Below are 15,038 nucleotides of genomic sequence, written 5' to 3' on the forward strand. Positions count from 1 at the left end.
ATGCTAAGAATCTATTCTAAATGCCAAGCTCACTTCAGTCTGCTTAATTTTGATGAGTTGCTTTTGATTCTAATCATTCCCAGGTGGAGATCAAGTTGTTCTCTTAAGAAGTGTCTGAAATGAAGCCCTAACTTCTTTGGATCCGTGTCCCATTCTTCATTCTGTCCTGGTGTCCACACCTCAGGTTCCCTGCCCATCATTAATCTTCCCTTCCCCCAGTGTCCACAGCTCCCTCCTCCTGCCTCCCAGCTACCAGCTGGATGAGAACCAAGGGGATGTGGCTGCTTTTCAGCTGGGCATGTGCTGGCTGCCAGCAAACTCAACATAATAAACAACCTTTGAGCTCAGGCAGCAGCCCTTCACTCACAGTAATAATTTCAGGGAAGTAGTCTTCCTTCACTGAGCTGTTATGTTTCTTAAAACTTGGAGGAATTTCATAGCCTGAAGTTTTCTATTTCTGAGCCAAATGTAACTGAAATGATGGATTGAAAAGTTATTAGATTGAGTCTGACAAGATGGGTAGGCAAACAGTATATCACCTAAGTCCTGTTTCCTGAGGCTTACAATCACAGAGAAATACCCTTTGACAATGTAATAGATACAGATCCCAGTGGTTTATAAATAAAGTTTAAGGATGGAAGGTCAGGGCAATAACCAAAATATTGGTCTGGGGTGTTTCCATACCATTTACAACATTCAAGGGAAATCTCCAAAGTCATTTAGTGGTATCAGAGCAGAAAAACTACAGTGGTTTTGATTTATTTAGATTCATACAGAAATTAGTAGAGACTGGGATCACATTTCAGGAGCTAGGACGTGTCTTTTTTAACTGTCTCTGCTTCAGCAGTTAGGCATCATTTCCCAAACAAATACAATTGTAGTTCCTTGTCAGAACCTAGGGAGGATTATTTGTAAATTAAAATAAAAAAAAAAGAAAAAATATTAATAGGTCCATTCTATACAACCCTACTGAATGCAATATTTTAACTGCCTTTAGGACTTCCTGCATATGAAAGATCTTCTACATAAACATCCACAAATGAGAATCATATGCAATGTATGTATGACTGTATATTCTGCTTTTATTAAGTGCATTCTTTTTTCACGTTTCCAATATCCTAGATTGTATCTTATCAAAATTCAGATACCAAAAGAACTGGTTTTGGCGTAGTGAAGGTAACATGATACCTGTTCTGAAGTCTGATAAAATTGCGTGCTTTATTTTGTGTGTAATTTCTTTTCCTTGATATCACTTGAGTATTGATACCGCATGTCATCCTTATCCCTTCAAAAACACATAAAAAGTGAGGGGGGAAAAAGGGAAAAAAAAAAAAAGCTGAACACAAATTCACCCTGATATGACTTTGGTGGAAGGAAGACAAAGACATGCTGAACTCAGTGGCATTACTGATGAATTTATTTATGACTGTCAACAATTCAAATTGCATTGAAAGTATGTCAGCTCCCTGAAATGGTAGGAAAATCCATCTAGTGTCAAAAATATGTTTAAGAGGAATTTAAGGTCTGAAAGCAATCTGGTGGTCATACCAATTCTGGATAAACTGAAAATAGAGGAAAAAACTTGGTAAATTACTGATGAGGAAGCAATATGCAGTGACTGTAGCTCATATTGGTCAGGCACCAGGGCACGTAATACGTGTTCACAGAGAAAGGAGGTAATAGAGAAGGTCTGCACATCTATATGAGAAACAATATTGGAAATAAAGACAAAATATGGAAGAAAGCCCCAGAATATGGGGAATTTGATTTCCCAGCTCAAACTGATCATATATCAAAAGCAAATTTAAGTGCTGTGCCCTAACCACTGCAGAGCTTTTAGGAGGCAAATCATGTAAAATCCCCTTCAGGAGCTCTTTCCTGCATACAGAAGCTATATGGACTTATTTCACGCACTATTAACCAAACAAGTTCAATTTTTGTGTGTGGTTTCTCTTACATTGACTTAGAGCTATTTTTATCTGTTTGGTTTTATGGCTGTACATTTAGACAATAAGCACAAATAAAGTTTGCAAACAGTTGCTCCGTCCAGAGTTGTTACTCCTCCCTAGCCCTTTATCACTGATTGTTTGCAAACATTTGTCCCACAGTTCTGCCAGCCTGATCCCAAATGGGCCCCTCCATGCCAGGGAAACTGGTGAACAACCTCCAGTGAAGTGTCCAAGGAGATGAGCCATGGAGCACCTACACAGCAGGTGTGGGTGCAGTAACCTGCTGCTGGATGGTGACAAGCAATAAGACACTGTATCTTCATCAGTTCCAGCTATGTCAGGAAGGAAACATCAATCTGCTGCCCTGCTGATGGCTAAACCAGTATAAACAGATCTAACCATGCTAAACCCTTGACTGCACACAACCATGTGTACTATACTTGCTATATTGATTTGAAAATCAATAATGCTAAGTGGGTAACCCCCTGTGTAAACATATTTATAGCACTCTAAAGGATTTTTTCCCACCAATATGATATTCCTATAAATTTATCTCTAACACCATTTTATCTTATACCAATTTTATCATAATCTACAGCATGAAGTAGTGTTGCATCCTGAGCCAATATATAAGCATTAAAGATGAGTACCTTATCTCTATTTATAATCTCACAAAGCTGTTTTAATTTAATCTTATCTAATTACACTGCAATGTAAAATAGTGCAATTTTTAAGTAGTTTTAGGAGGCCTTTATTAGCCAAATGACGCAAAAGGAATAACAAAAAAACTACTGAGCAGGGCCAAATGAAGTTGTAGCATAGCTGGGAGGGTTGGGCTGCAGGTTATGTTATTCCCATGCCATGTGACATGGAATGAGCAACTCTGAGGTGTGCTGGTAGCCTCCACTGTAGCCAGGTCTCTTGAATGCCCTTTTGTCATATTTGAAAGGATATAACTTCAAACCAAGTTAAACAGCAGAATAAATAGATAACTTCTGATATTAAAATCCTTCAGTTACTGTATTTATTACAAAATACGCAATATATTTTTAAATTATACCCCTTATTTTAAAAATATTTTTCTTGAGAAACCCTGCCAGAAGTCATCATTACTATATGCAAATATATATTTAATGCATAAATACATAACGCACAAAATTATTATACTTTTCTGATCATAAGATTGCATTAACACGGCTAAGGCTGCTTACCTGCTCTGATGCTTCTATCTGTACATTGGCTTCGTGCATGTAACTTTCAGGTGCAGTTTAGCACCATGCCTTCTGCGTGTTCACATACCATCATAAAGGTGTGCTCTTCCCTTTCCTTTCACATGTCTCACTAAGTCCTCAGAACTTACTGCCCTGCTGAATGAAGTGAGTCGTAAAGCTGTGTACAAGCAAAACAGACCTGGAGAACCAATACTTGCAGGCAAGTAATGAACCTTTGAGCACTTACCAGTGCCTGTGGCCCCATGGTGGGCAAGTCAGCCACCTAAATTCCTAACAGAGTTAAGAACTGAATGACAGTCTTCTCAAAGGCAGCAGTTAGAGAGACTTCAGAAGTGGTTCAATACTCGGTCAAAGCTCCACCTAGGCACTCCACATGTCTTAGGAATGCAAATATTTTGCAGCACTCTGATCCTGGTAGGATCTTTGTAATCTTAAAACTAATCCAAATCCAATTATTTTATACTGTGGGACAATTTCTGCATTAAAATAGCAAACTCAGATGTTTTTCTTAGCCAGAGGATTTGAAGCTGAAGTCATTCTGAAATCTCCACTGTAACTTATATATATTATATATATATACATAAATGAAATGGCCTGCTAATATAAAAAATAGCAAGACTGGGATACGCAGGCAAGAAGATTCATTCCTTAATTTAAGTTATATACAGCATTAAAAAAATTTTAGATGAGACTTAAGAAAGATGGTACTTTAAGACATTAATCCATCTACTATTTCTAGCCAAGATTCAGTTTACTGGAATAAAAACATTTTGACAGACAAGTACCAAAAAGAGGTGTCGGGAGCTGATATCCTGATAATGATGGTATATTGTATAAGGGCATCCCATATTAGGGGCAAATTCTGGGACTGCATGCTGACAGCCATAATAATTACTTAATCCTGCTGGAGTTAATGGGATTATGGCTACCCTTCCCTCTTCTTCCATTAGAATAACCTTGNGTATAAGAGACAGTTTAATGGAAGATGTACATGTTTCCCAGCTCAGGAGTCAGAAACCCGTGAGGACCCTGAAGACAAACTACCTCTGAAGCAAAAAAACTAGCACTTCCTATTAAAAGTCGAGACACAAAGCAAACTTGATGTACATCCTGTCTCAGAAAAGATTTGATAAAACATGGCTCCATACCTCTCAGCAGATCACAACAACCGGACCCTTCAGTACTCTGGGTGGATAAGCTGCAGTAGGTCTCATTGTCCCTGCACTCTCTTGCATAGTAGAGGCCACCTTGCACCATCACTGTTGTTGATAGAAAATAAGGGAGTGGTATATCCCTTTTTTTATCAAAACATATGATCTCAACTCCTGGCACAGAGCATTTCACTTGTTCCTCACTGCCCTGAGTTCAAGTAGATAAACATGTGACTGTGCTGTACCAGGGACTGCAGACCCTGCACCTTCACATTATCTCAATGAGATGCCTGTCTGCTACTGCTGCTGCATTTATGCAGAAAATGTGGGAACCCTCAGCAGCTGGTCCAAGGTGTGTCCCCCACAGACTTGTACTACAGACTTGCATGAAGTCTCACATACTGTGTTAAATCAGTACAGGGAGCGACATGCCCCAGAAGAGCTAAACAAACCCAATGCTCGGACCGCCAAATTTATGTACAGGCTTTGCCATTCCTTGAGAGAAGTCACGTTGGAGGTAGGGTTTGACAGGAATATAGTTTGTTGTTTAACTGATAGACTTAAAGTTTGCATGAGAGCCAGTTGTGACTTTGAGACATTTAGCATGAAATACAGAGAATAAGGGGTTACTCACCCCTATTGCTTTTTGAACCAATGTAGCACCTGAGCTGTGTGTTGGCATTTTTTCAAAATGGTGTTAACCTTTGTATAGTCCCCCTCTTATCAGTTGCCATTACATGGCAAAATTAACCACTTTAGTCTTGTACTAACAATGCTACTTTTGTATTGTGTTTATTGCATTATCTTATATATTGTTCATAGTCATGCATACTCTTGCTTTTTTTTAATACTGATGTTTTCCATGAAATGCACTTGTGTCATTTTAAAAAATCAATAGCTGTATTATCTTCAGATTGCCTCATGTATTGTGGCACTGTAAGAAACGAGGTGTTGGAAATAAAATGTTAAGCCATCCAAAGCCACTGCAGTTAATCATATTTAACATCTGACTAAACTAGGCTCACTCAGAGCTTTTGGTAGAGTCCTGCTTAAGCCATTCTGTTGTATTATGTGAGAGGACATTAATAGCTGCATTTTCTATTAAAACTGGATGTAGTTCTAAGAAGCCAAAGGCCCTGTTCAAGTTTAGGAATATTTTGTATCTTTCATTTCTCTGGTACAAAAGGTCTTGGAATGGCTTATCATTTGTTTTTCTGTGACCTACAGATAAACTACTGATCATAAATCTATTTGCTTTTAATTAGTATATCATCATGAAAAGCATATGAGAGGAGACTGGAGAGAGTACATCCCGCTGGTCAACCTCCCTAGTGCTGAGTTGCTTTTTATTTACTCTCTTGAATCTGTAATGAAAATGCACATACTCTACTGCAATTAAAGTGTTAACTTTTGTCATCACTATTCTTATTTCCAGCACAAAACTGATGTGAAAACTCAGCTTTTGTGTTGCCTGAATAACATAATTCCCCCAAACAACTCACACTTGAAGTGGAACAAAAACCCCAACTCTGAAGAGCAAGGAGAGAGCAGAGTATTAAGGCAGGACAGGCATCAGTGTGGAGAGCCAGGTTTTTTATGAAACACAGTGGGATTAGAGACAGATTTCCAAAGAGTCGAGCACATCAATGAAAGGGGACAGAAGCTTAAGGATGTCCTACTGCATATTACTTTAAAAGGTATGCTTTTTCGTGGCAATGCTTGAACCTGACTTTTTTTCCTCTTGAAAGGAACAGCCTTTTCTTTTCTTCTATGGCTTAGCATAAGAAAGGAACAGGCTTTTAATGGTAGTTTGCTTTTCTTCAGCTTTCAGACAAGGGGAAAATTCTGATTTCCTCAAAATACATATTTTACCCATAGAAAAATGGCCCTTTTATCTTCCTGGATTCTTTTTGATCCCTCCACATAATTTTCTTAGGTTCTCATACTTTTCTTCACTCCATGAAGATATGCCCTTGGGTCATCCCAGTACATATGGCTGGGAACCTGCAAGTGTGTATACCTGGGCCTTTGTCACTGCTGGGGACATTACAATGGTCCTAACCACTGCTTCCTGTACTAAGTTTGACACTGACTACACTGTTCCAGTCCTCGTACTTTAAGATCCCCTACATCAATTCTCTCTTTCATAGGACTCACGGGCAATCCCCAGCAATTTAGTGTCCCTGCAGCAATGCCTTTACCCAGGGCAAGCTGTTTGGAAGGGGACAGAAATTCCTGCAGTCTCGGGAATTTCCAAAGTCCTTCTCTTTCCTGTTACCAAGCAAATCTAACAATCTCTTCTTTGAGGGAAGGTCCTAGAAAACTGCAGCCTCTATAATTGCTGAAGGACTGATGCAGATTAAGGGGGAAAATGGGTTAAAGAAGAGAAAATACACTTCCAGCGCTTCTTTATTGCACAGAGAATGCTGACCAGGAGCATATACGGTAGATGGAGAAATATCCCAGGGAGATCACAGGAAAAATCCTGTTGCAGAAAAACATCATGCTTCAGTAAAAACAGAAAGGCAGATAGGTGCATCTGTTATCAATCAGCCCTTTAGACAACAAATTAAGGAGTCATGGAGCAAAAGAAAAAAGCCTTCCCTCAGGTTCAAATTCCTTCTTGGAATTTCTCAAATGTCCACAACTGCAGAGCTGTAATTCCCGGTCCTCCCTGAGAACAGTAGGTATTGCCACTTTCCTTACCAGCCTGACTACCCAGCCAGGGAAACCAGCAAAACTTTGACTACCTGTACAGAAACCATACTGGCTCTCTGGGAAAAGACACAGTTGCCCTAGCAGGACATTAACAGGTTTAGCCCATTAATCTAACAAGCCAAACAGTGTTGAGAAATTCCTGATCGCTACATACTCACTCACTGCTTTTTTGTTTATTTGCTTTTAATAAGGATATTTAAATTGCAAAATTAACTTCCTGTGAAGTTGTCTATAGTACCAATTTGGCTTTTCTCCCTGAGAATGGAAAATTGCAGAGTACATTACCAGTGTGCTGAGTGCTCATATACTAATGTTAACAACAATCATACCCCAGCAATTTCCTTAGCATAAGAATAGGTTTGCTTTGTAATGAGAACGCTGACTAAATAGCAGAAGTTTCTGTAAAAACATTTGCATTTAAAGCTTGACCACATGTCCTTGTACAACATCCTTGTCCTCAGGGCTCTCAGTTGTGACTCCCAGCTCCCTCCTCCTTACTAGCTTCCCCGATAGCCATGCACCTCATCTCTAACTCCAGACAGTCTCACCTACCTTGCCCTTTACTTGTCTTTCCTGAGTGCAGGCAAGGTGGTTCCTGCCATTCACCCTCTGGCAATGTGTTCCCTGGCAGTTCTCAAAAGGAGAGGGGGCCCTGAAGTGATGAATTTCTGGGAGCAGGGAAAGAGCATAAGGGAACCTCGGAGAGATTGTTCTGGCCATGTAGTGAGTGCATACACATTAGTATTTTGATTTTGAAGATCTTATGTTCTGCAGGTCCATTCCTAGCGGTGTACACTGCAATCATGTTTGTGGTAGCAAGAGGAGGAGCATCCAGAAGTACCTTGCATCCGTGCTGTATGTTCTCTTTGCTTCCAAAGTGTGTTCTTATGCTCCTGGATACTTCCAAACCCTCCTGCAGCCTCTGGACTTTAACCTCAAACCAAGGAGAATTCAGTAATGAATGTAGTTAGTTTGAAACCGATTACTGTTTCCAAGGTCAATAATGGTAAAACAGCCCTCCTGACAACACAACTCTGTGGGGCTCTTACCTTTCCCTTAACCAAACAGTGCCACAGAAATTAATCAGATGTTTGCCTACTCAACCTACCAATCTACTGCCATGCTTTCTCTATTGCTTAAAGCAGGCCTCACAAAACCTGAACTAAAAGTATGCAGCAGTTACAACATCCTTATTTCACTCAGACCAGGCTTAATAGGATGTGTTGCTTCTGAATTTTAAGTAAATTATTCAAATTCACCTTGCATTTGCTGAAACAAAGGTTGAATCTCTTCTTTTTGGTTTTGGCATTTGGGAAGCGAAGGCCAAGTTTCACTATCCACGCTTCGATAAAAAAACAAAGAAAAACATTTCCTGTGAGTACTGCATATCTTTCTTGATCAGCCAAGGTTTACATCATGGACAAATATGCCCATTTGTATTCAGAAGATGCAGACTCAGTATGCATCCAACCTATCTCCCTACCGCAACCTCATCATCCCCCGTTTCAGATTCCTCTGTTCCCCAGGCACCACCCTGATTCATAATCTCAAGAAAGTAGGAGATGCTTGATGATCTTGCAGACCTGCACAACAACTGTTTTCACTGTGGGTTTTCCAGCCCAATTGATTGCCCAGTGTCTGGTAAGCATTGCTAACTAACTTCTAGAGCATGAATGCTATTTGCTTATCTGTCATCAGAGTGGCTCTCCCTTGGGTGTCTCCTTGATGAAGGCCAGGGCCAGCACCTCTTCAGCCTGCAATTTCATTTATGTGGCTTTCTTCACTCCGAATTTCTTCATCCAGTGCTAGTCACATAAAACCTGCAACACAGTTTCACCTCCTGGTGCATTTTTTTTCAGGCACAGAAACATTATTCCATAGTGTGAAGTTATTTTTCCTGCTCCACAAAATCGAATCATTCTTGTCCTATCATGAGTAACAATTTTAGAAGGACTCGCTTAAGTTCCACATTTATGAAAGATATGCAAACCAGAAATGTGAGGTACCATTATTATTTTTTACAGATCTTGTGCTGATGGCAGAAAGTTGCAAAGTACGGATTTTTGTTAAATAGAAAAATAAAATTAAAAATGTATTTTAGAAAACACTATGCAATGGAGAATCGTGCGAAACTGATTCTAATGTCTTGACTCTGGAAAAATTCTGCCCAGAGGAGCACAGCGCAAGTTAGCACAGGGTGACATCACATTTTGGTGTGGCTCCACCCAGTACAATCACACTTGGTGAAGCTGAGTTGTATCAGTCTGAGCAGCTCTGTGTGAGTGTACTCTGGTGTTGCAGTGTCAGCTGTTGCAGGCTGGCATCATACTTTCTCATGGAGTCACATCTATAAACCTTGGGGTTTTCAGTTATGAGTTCTGCTTTGACCCCAAGAGAGAACTAGCTCAGATGGAGACATCAGCACTGCAAACATCTGAAGTTAGATAATGCAAATTTCAGTGCTGATGCTGTAAAGATGGAAGAAAAATGCTCTTAGGTGATGTTCAGCAGGGGTTTTTCTTACCATTCTTCAAAACATTTCTAGGAAGCTTATTAATATTTTCTCTCCATTAGAGATGCAATAGTCTTTCAGTCCCTGAAACAGAAAGGCATGCTTTTATGCAGCCGTTTTCATGCAGCCTACGTGCAAAATTCTTAGCATTTAAATAAATTATATTGCTAAAATAAATTATTGCAAAATTTTTGCTATTGCTGCATAGGCAGTTCAGTTCTCTGCTCACTTTTCCCAGACTGGACATATAGTTTCACTGCCACACTTACTCTTCCAGTAGAACAAGTAGATCCTTTGGTGTACCTAGAAAATTTAATGAATCCTTGTCTAAAATAAGTTGGGTGATTCATGCCCTAAACCTACCTGTTATTCTACACTGTCCACCAAGGGAAGCCCTGGGTGACACATCTTAGTTATCAACATCTGCATTACATATGTAAAAGTGAAATGAGATTAATTTTTCTGGTGGTGCCTGCAATTGCTTCAGACATTTCAAAGAGGGTGGGATCAGACTAGGTATCAGGAAGAAATTCTTTGCTGTGAGGGTAGTGAGGCACTGGAACAGGTTGCGCAGGGAAGTGGATGCCCCTGGAAGTGTTCAAGGGCAAGTTGGATGGGGCTTTGAGCAACCTGGTCCAGTGGAAGGTGTCCATGGCAGGGGGTTTGGAACTAGATGATCTTTAAGGTCCCTTCCTTAATTCTATGATCCTATGATTCTGTGTTATATGTTGCAAATACTAAGTTAAAAAAAAATCAAATTATTATGATTAAACTGAGCTTATTGCTTAAGACGACTTTTCATAATCAGGCAGCATATATTCTGTAATTGCACACAAAATGAAATCACTAGTAAGAGATACTCTGTTGGCCAAATGACAAAAAGGCTCCTGTGCTTGCAGTTAGCTGTAAGTGTATAAAAGCTCAGTGCATGTCTTCCACCACAGGTGGCCTGGCTGTTGCACAGACTCAAAGCTGCAATCAAAGACCTTTTGCAATTTAGACCTTTTTGAAAACAGAGAGGGAGGGATAGTATTAAACTACCCCATATTTGTGAAAAGGGCACCAAATAGATTCTGGTCTAATGAAGGACTACTGATCCATATAAAAAAAAAAAAAAAAAAAAAAAAAACTAAACAAAAAAACCTACAGTTATGAAAAACTGATACTTTTTTGCCAGTACCTTGCTGGATGTTATGATCAGCTCCACTTATGCACAACTCTGTGTGAAAGCTTTGCCTTCCAGTCTCCAAAACAGCCAGATCACTTTTTTTATCATCCAAAAATATGCTCTCTGTAGCAATTTATCTTAAAGCAACTTTAAGAAATTAGTCACAACCTTTGTTTAAAGGTTTTATTTTTGAAATGCTGACACCAGCTTAGCTCTTAGCATTGTCTAAGTCTCTCTGTCTACTACAGAGAGACTTAAATGATGCTGTCACATAGCATAGAATAAATTATTTCAATTGTAAACCAGCTAATTATACATTAAATCTGGTACCTATTCCTCTTTTTTATAAGAAAGCTTTTTGCTTGCTCTGGATGTAATATAGCAGTGTGTCTAAAGCCACATAAAGAGCCATTTTGGTTTTGTCATATCAGTATCGCTCAGTGTCTCAATTTAAAATTTGTATTTCTGTTCATGTGATAGCCTCATGTTTTCTTTTCACTTCATTTTCAGAGTTTTGAAATTTTGAATGTACACATTGACAAATACCCCAGAGGTCAAATCCCAATTTATTAATGTCTGAAATCTCATTATGTTTGAATAAATCTCATTAGTTTATGACCTAAATGGTGATATTTTTTTTATGCTTAGGCTTATTAAAATTGATAATAATATAACCAATGTAAATCCCTTCTTTATATAAATGAGCAATTAGAAACAATGTAAGAAATTACAATTTATATAAATATTTTTTCATTACTTTTCAGATAAATATGATGAAATTTTCCCTGTGGAAGGCTCATTATAAATCAATCACAATCAGATGTCTCTGCAGAAGCAACCAGCATAAAGAGACAGCCTGGCTTTCCTCAATCAAGTCAAAAAGGAATGAATATGCTTCACCTCTGAGACACTCTAAATGAATACAAAAATAACATAATTTTAAACTGAACTCTGGATATACCCATGTACTCTTGAGAGAAATATGGGTTTCAGTGTTGTCTCCCTGAGAATTCTTTTAGCTTTGACTACACGCCTTGTAAATAGGTTCACATAAAAAAGGATGCATCTTTGCTTACTCTGTGTAAACAAAACTAGTCCATGTGGTTGACAACAGTTTTGCTTATATATGTGTAAGATTTCTATTGACTGACAGCTTTGTTTCTAAGTGCCACAGAAAGACTGGGAAAGCTGTCCGTTTGTCTTGTTTAGTAAGGCAATCTTAGAGACTTTTAGGATCAGAAATAGTTTTCTTGCTTTGTATTGGTGACTGTAAATCAATATTGATACACAAACACAACTACAAAACATCTCAAGCAGCAGTTTCCATGGACTTTTTAATTATCCAAATGTAGGGATTGACACCAGTTTTTAGAACACTGAAAAAATAACATCAGTAAGAAAAAAAGCAGGATTACCCAACTGTCTTTCTTTAGTCCTTCTTCAAAGATCAACTGTAACTAGTTTAGATTAGGTTGAATAATATCATATATTTAGTAAATTAGGTACACATAAATACTGAAGGTAACTACAACTGAGCTAAAGGTATTTATAAGTAATCTTCATAGATAAAGACAAAACATTTATGTTGTAATTGTAAATTAAATTCATTATTACATTCAGTGCATTATACTCATTAATCAGATGCATATTAAAAAGTATATAAGGATGATAGTCATTGCCTAACAAAGAGGAATTGACATTAATAACAGAAGAGGGCTTGGACAGATATACAACAATTTGGTTAGTTAAAAATTGGTTCAGGCAAAGACGGTAACAGTTTCTACTCCAGAAGTAAACAATATTCTCAATTTCAAAAGGATAAGCTTTGAAAAACCAGAGAACTTACTTGTGAAGTAAGGGACTGAGGAATTCAAATAATGAGGATAACATAATTAAGTGAAAAGAATAAAAGTATATGGACTTTGTGTCTCAAGAAAGCAGAAAAAGTTTTACCAAAGAGAACTAGTTAAATAAATAACCACAAGCAAAAACCAAAACATTTGCAAAATGGCAAAGAGGATTAAGCACAAAGGAAATGTTATCTGAGAGATAAAGAAAACAAAGGACAAAGTAGGAAGTGTCAAAAGTTAAGCTGAATTAGACTTCCAAAAAGATATGAAAAGCAAAAAACCAAAAAAGATTCTTCATCCCCATAAACAAAAGATAATAAAGAAAAGGACTGTAGTGGTATGGAATACAAAATGAGGAGAAATGGAAGGTAATCTTGGCAAATTATAAATTGCACTTCACTATTGATCTGAAATTAATAGTTTGTCTCAGTTTTTTACAAGTACAATGACTGATCATGGGAGCAAAGACAGTTTAGATAATGGCAGGACTGTGTAGCACAGCATCATTAAGAATAAAGACAGAACAGAACTCCTCAGAAAAATGAATGCAAGACTCTGCATCTTCTCCACACCATTGCTGAAAGGAACTAGCACATCAGCTCATGGGTCTACTGCCAGGTAAATGGAGAGAAGCAAATTTCACAGCCATCACCAAACAGGTGGTTTATTCCAGCAAAGGAGTTTTTATACCCCATCACTATGACATCAAGGCCTGCAAAACACACATAAACTAGCAGCAAGTTCAATTTAGGCCCAAATTGAAATTCCTATCTTTTTTATTTAATTCACCTTTTCCAAATGTAATTGAGTGATTATTCCATTTGCCAAATATTTGCTGCTGGATCTGTAAGCTAAACTTTGAGAAGTTTGAGGAGTTACGTGGTTTTAAAAGACATACACTGTCCAAATATTAAGGATATGCTACTTATACTTTACAATTTCACATACAGAGAATTTTACAAGAGTTACTTAATTGTCCGAGCTTCTTTTTTTTTTTTTTTGTCAGCAAGTATCATTTGTCAGGAGATAAATTGTGTGGCAGTAGTACACTTACAACTGTCAATCAAAACTGAACTAACTGCAGAGGAAACCATAGTGGCACCCTGAACATATTTCACATGACAATTCTTCATATTTACTTTCCACATTTAATTTAGAAGGATATTTCCTGCTTGTGGGCAATAAATTCATTTATTCAGTAGGAAATAACTTGGAATCACTATTTTGAGCTAAAAATAGCTCCAGTTACTGAAAGATAAGTAACAAGTTTCTACTTGTTACTATGACACAATTTAGAATTTCTATCATGTTGCAGAACAGCCCAGATGTGCTGAGAAATTCTGTTCTGTGACTTTTGACTCTCTGAACAGCGAAGTTGGCTGCAGTTGCTGTCCTCTCTGTAAGCAGAAACCTGAGAAGCGGGGCAAGTAAATCAAAATGGGAATGAAGGAGCATGGGCAGGTTGGCAACAGTAGAGATGAGGGCTTTTATTTCTAAAAGAAGGGGAAAAAATGCCTTGCAAGTAATGCATTCTCTGTGCCTACACTGTTCTGCAGCAACTTGCTTTTCTGTTCTTTTTGTAACAACCATCACAACAATTTGGGAAGACAGCAACACACTACAGGTTTTGCTTGTCACAGTCACATACCAGAGTTGCACAGAATTAGCATTAATATAACGTTTAAATAGATATTAACAGGGAATATTCTCCTTCACAAAGAGCAAGCATGACCTGTTACTGCCGGGTGGGTGGAGGGCTGGTATAGGTGGCTTTAATTCTGTATTTGAATCTTCATTTTTCTTGGCAATGCCACTCACATAAGTTGGCTGCTCTAAATGACTTTGCTGCCATAGCCTCCTATGGATCTTTCCAGCTGCTCAAAATAGCTGTTCAAAGTGAGGAAACCTCTGCACAAGGAGTATTCCACAGGGAGAAATTTCAAGAACTCTACAGCCCCTTTGTGCTACTGGGAAAGTGTAAAGAGACTGGATAAGAATACAGAATTCATCATTGTCCTTTCTGTACAATAAAACATTCATACTTTCTCATCTCTCTTTCTGGACTCGATTATTTGTTGACACCAAGCTTGCACTATTCAAGAATATGGGTGAGACCAAAGATTGCTTCACATTAACTCTGTGAGAGCTCTGTGCTTTGCAGCTGGATAAGCAAAGAAAAGGGGGAGCAGCTTTGGCATCATACAGGCTTACATCCTGTTTCTGACTGCCCCAAAACTCTGTTTTGGCATGCAGAAACTCTGGACCACTTTGACTGTTGGGTTTGGTTACACACCTAACATTAAGGAAAAAAAAAAGAAAGAAAGAAAGAAAAAGGCAAAATGGAGTTGATATAGTTGCAACAGGTTTTTTTACTACATAGAATTTCCTCCTGCACACTGGGGAATGTACCTGGCCAGCTATAGCCTGTTGTGCCAGCAGATTACTATAAAGGAACCAG

Source organism: Lepidothrix coronata, unplaced genomic scaffold (assembly GCF_001604755.1).
Source record: "Lepidothrix coronata isolate B3197 unplaced genomic scaffold, Lepidothrix_coronata-1.0 Scaffold5, whole genome shotgun sequence".
NCBI lineage: Eukaryota > Metazoa > Chordata > Aves > Passeriformes > Pipridae > Lepidothrix > Lepidothrix coronata.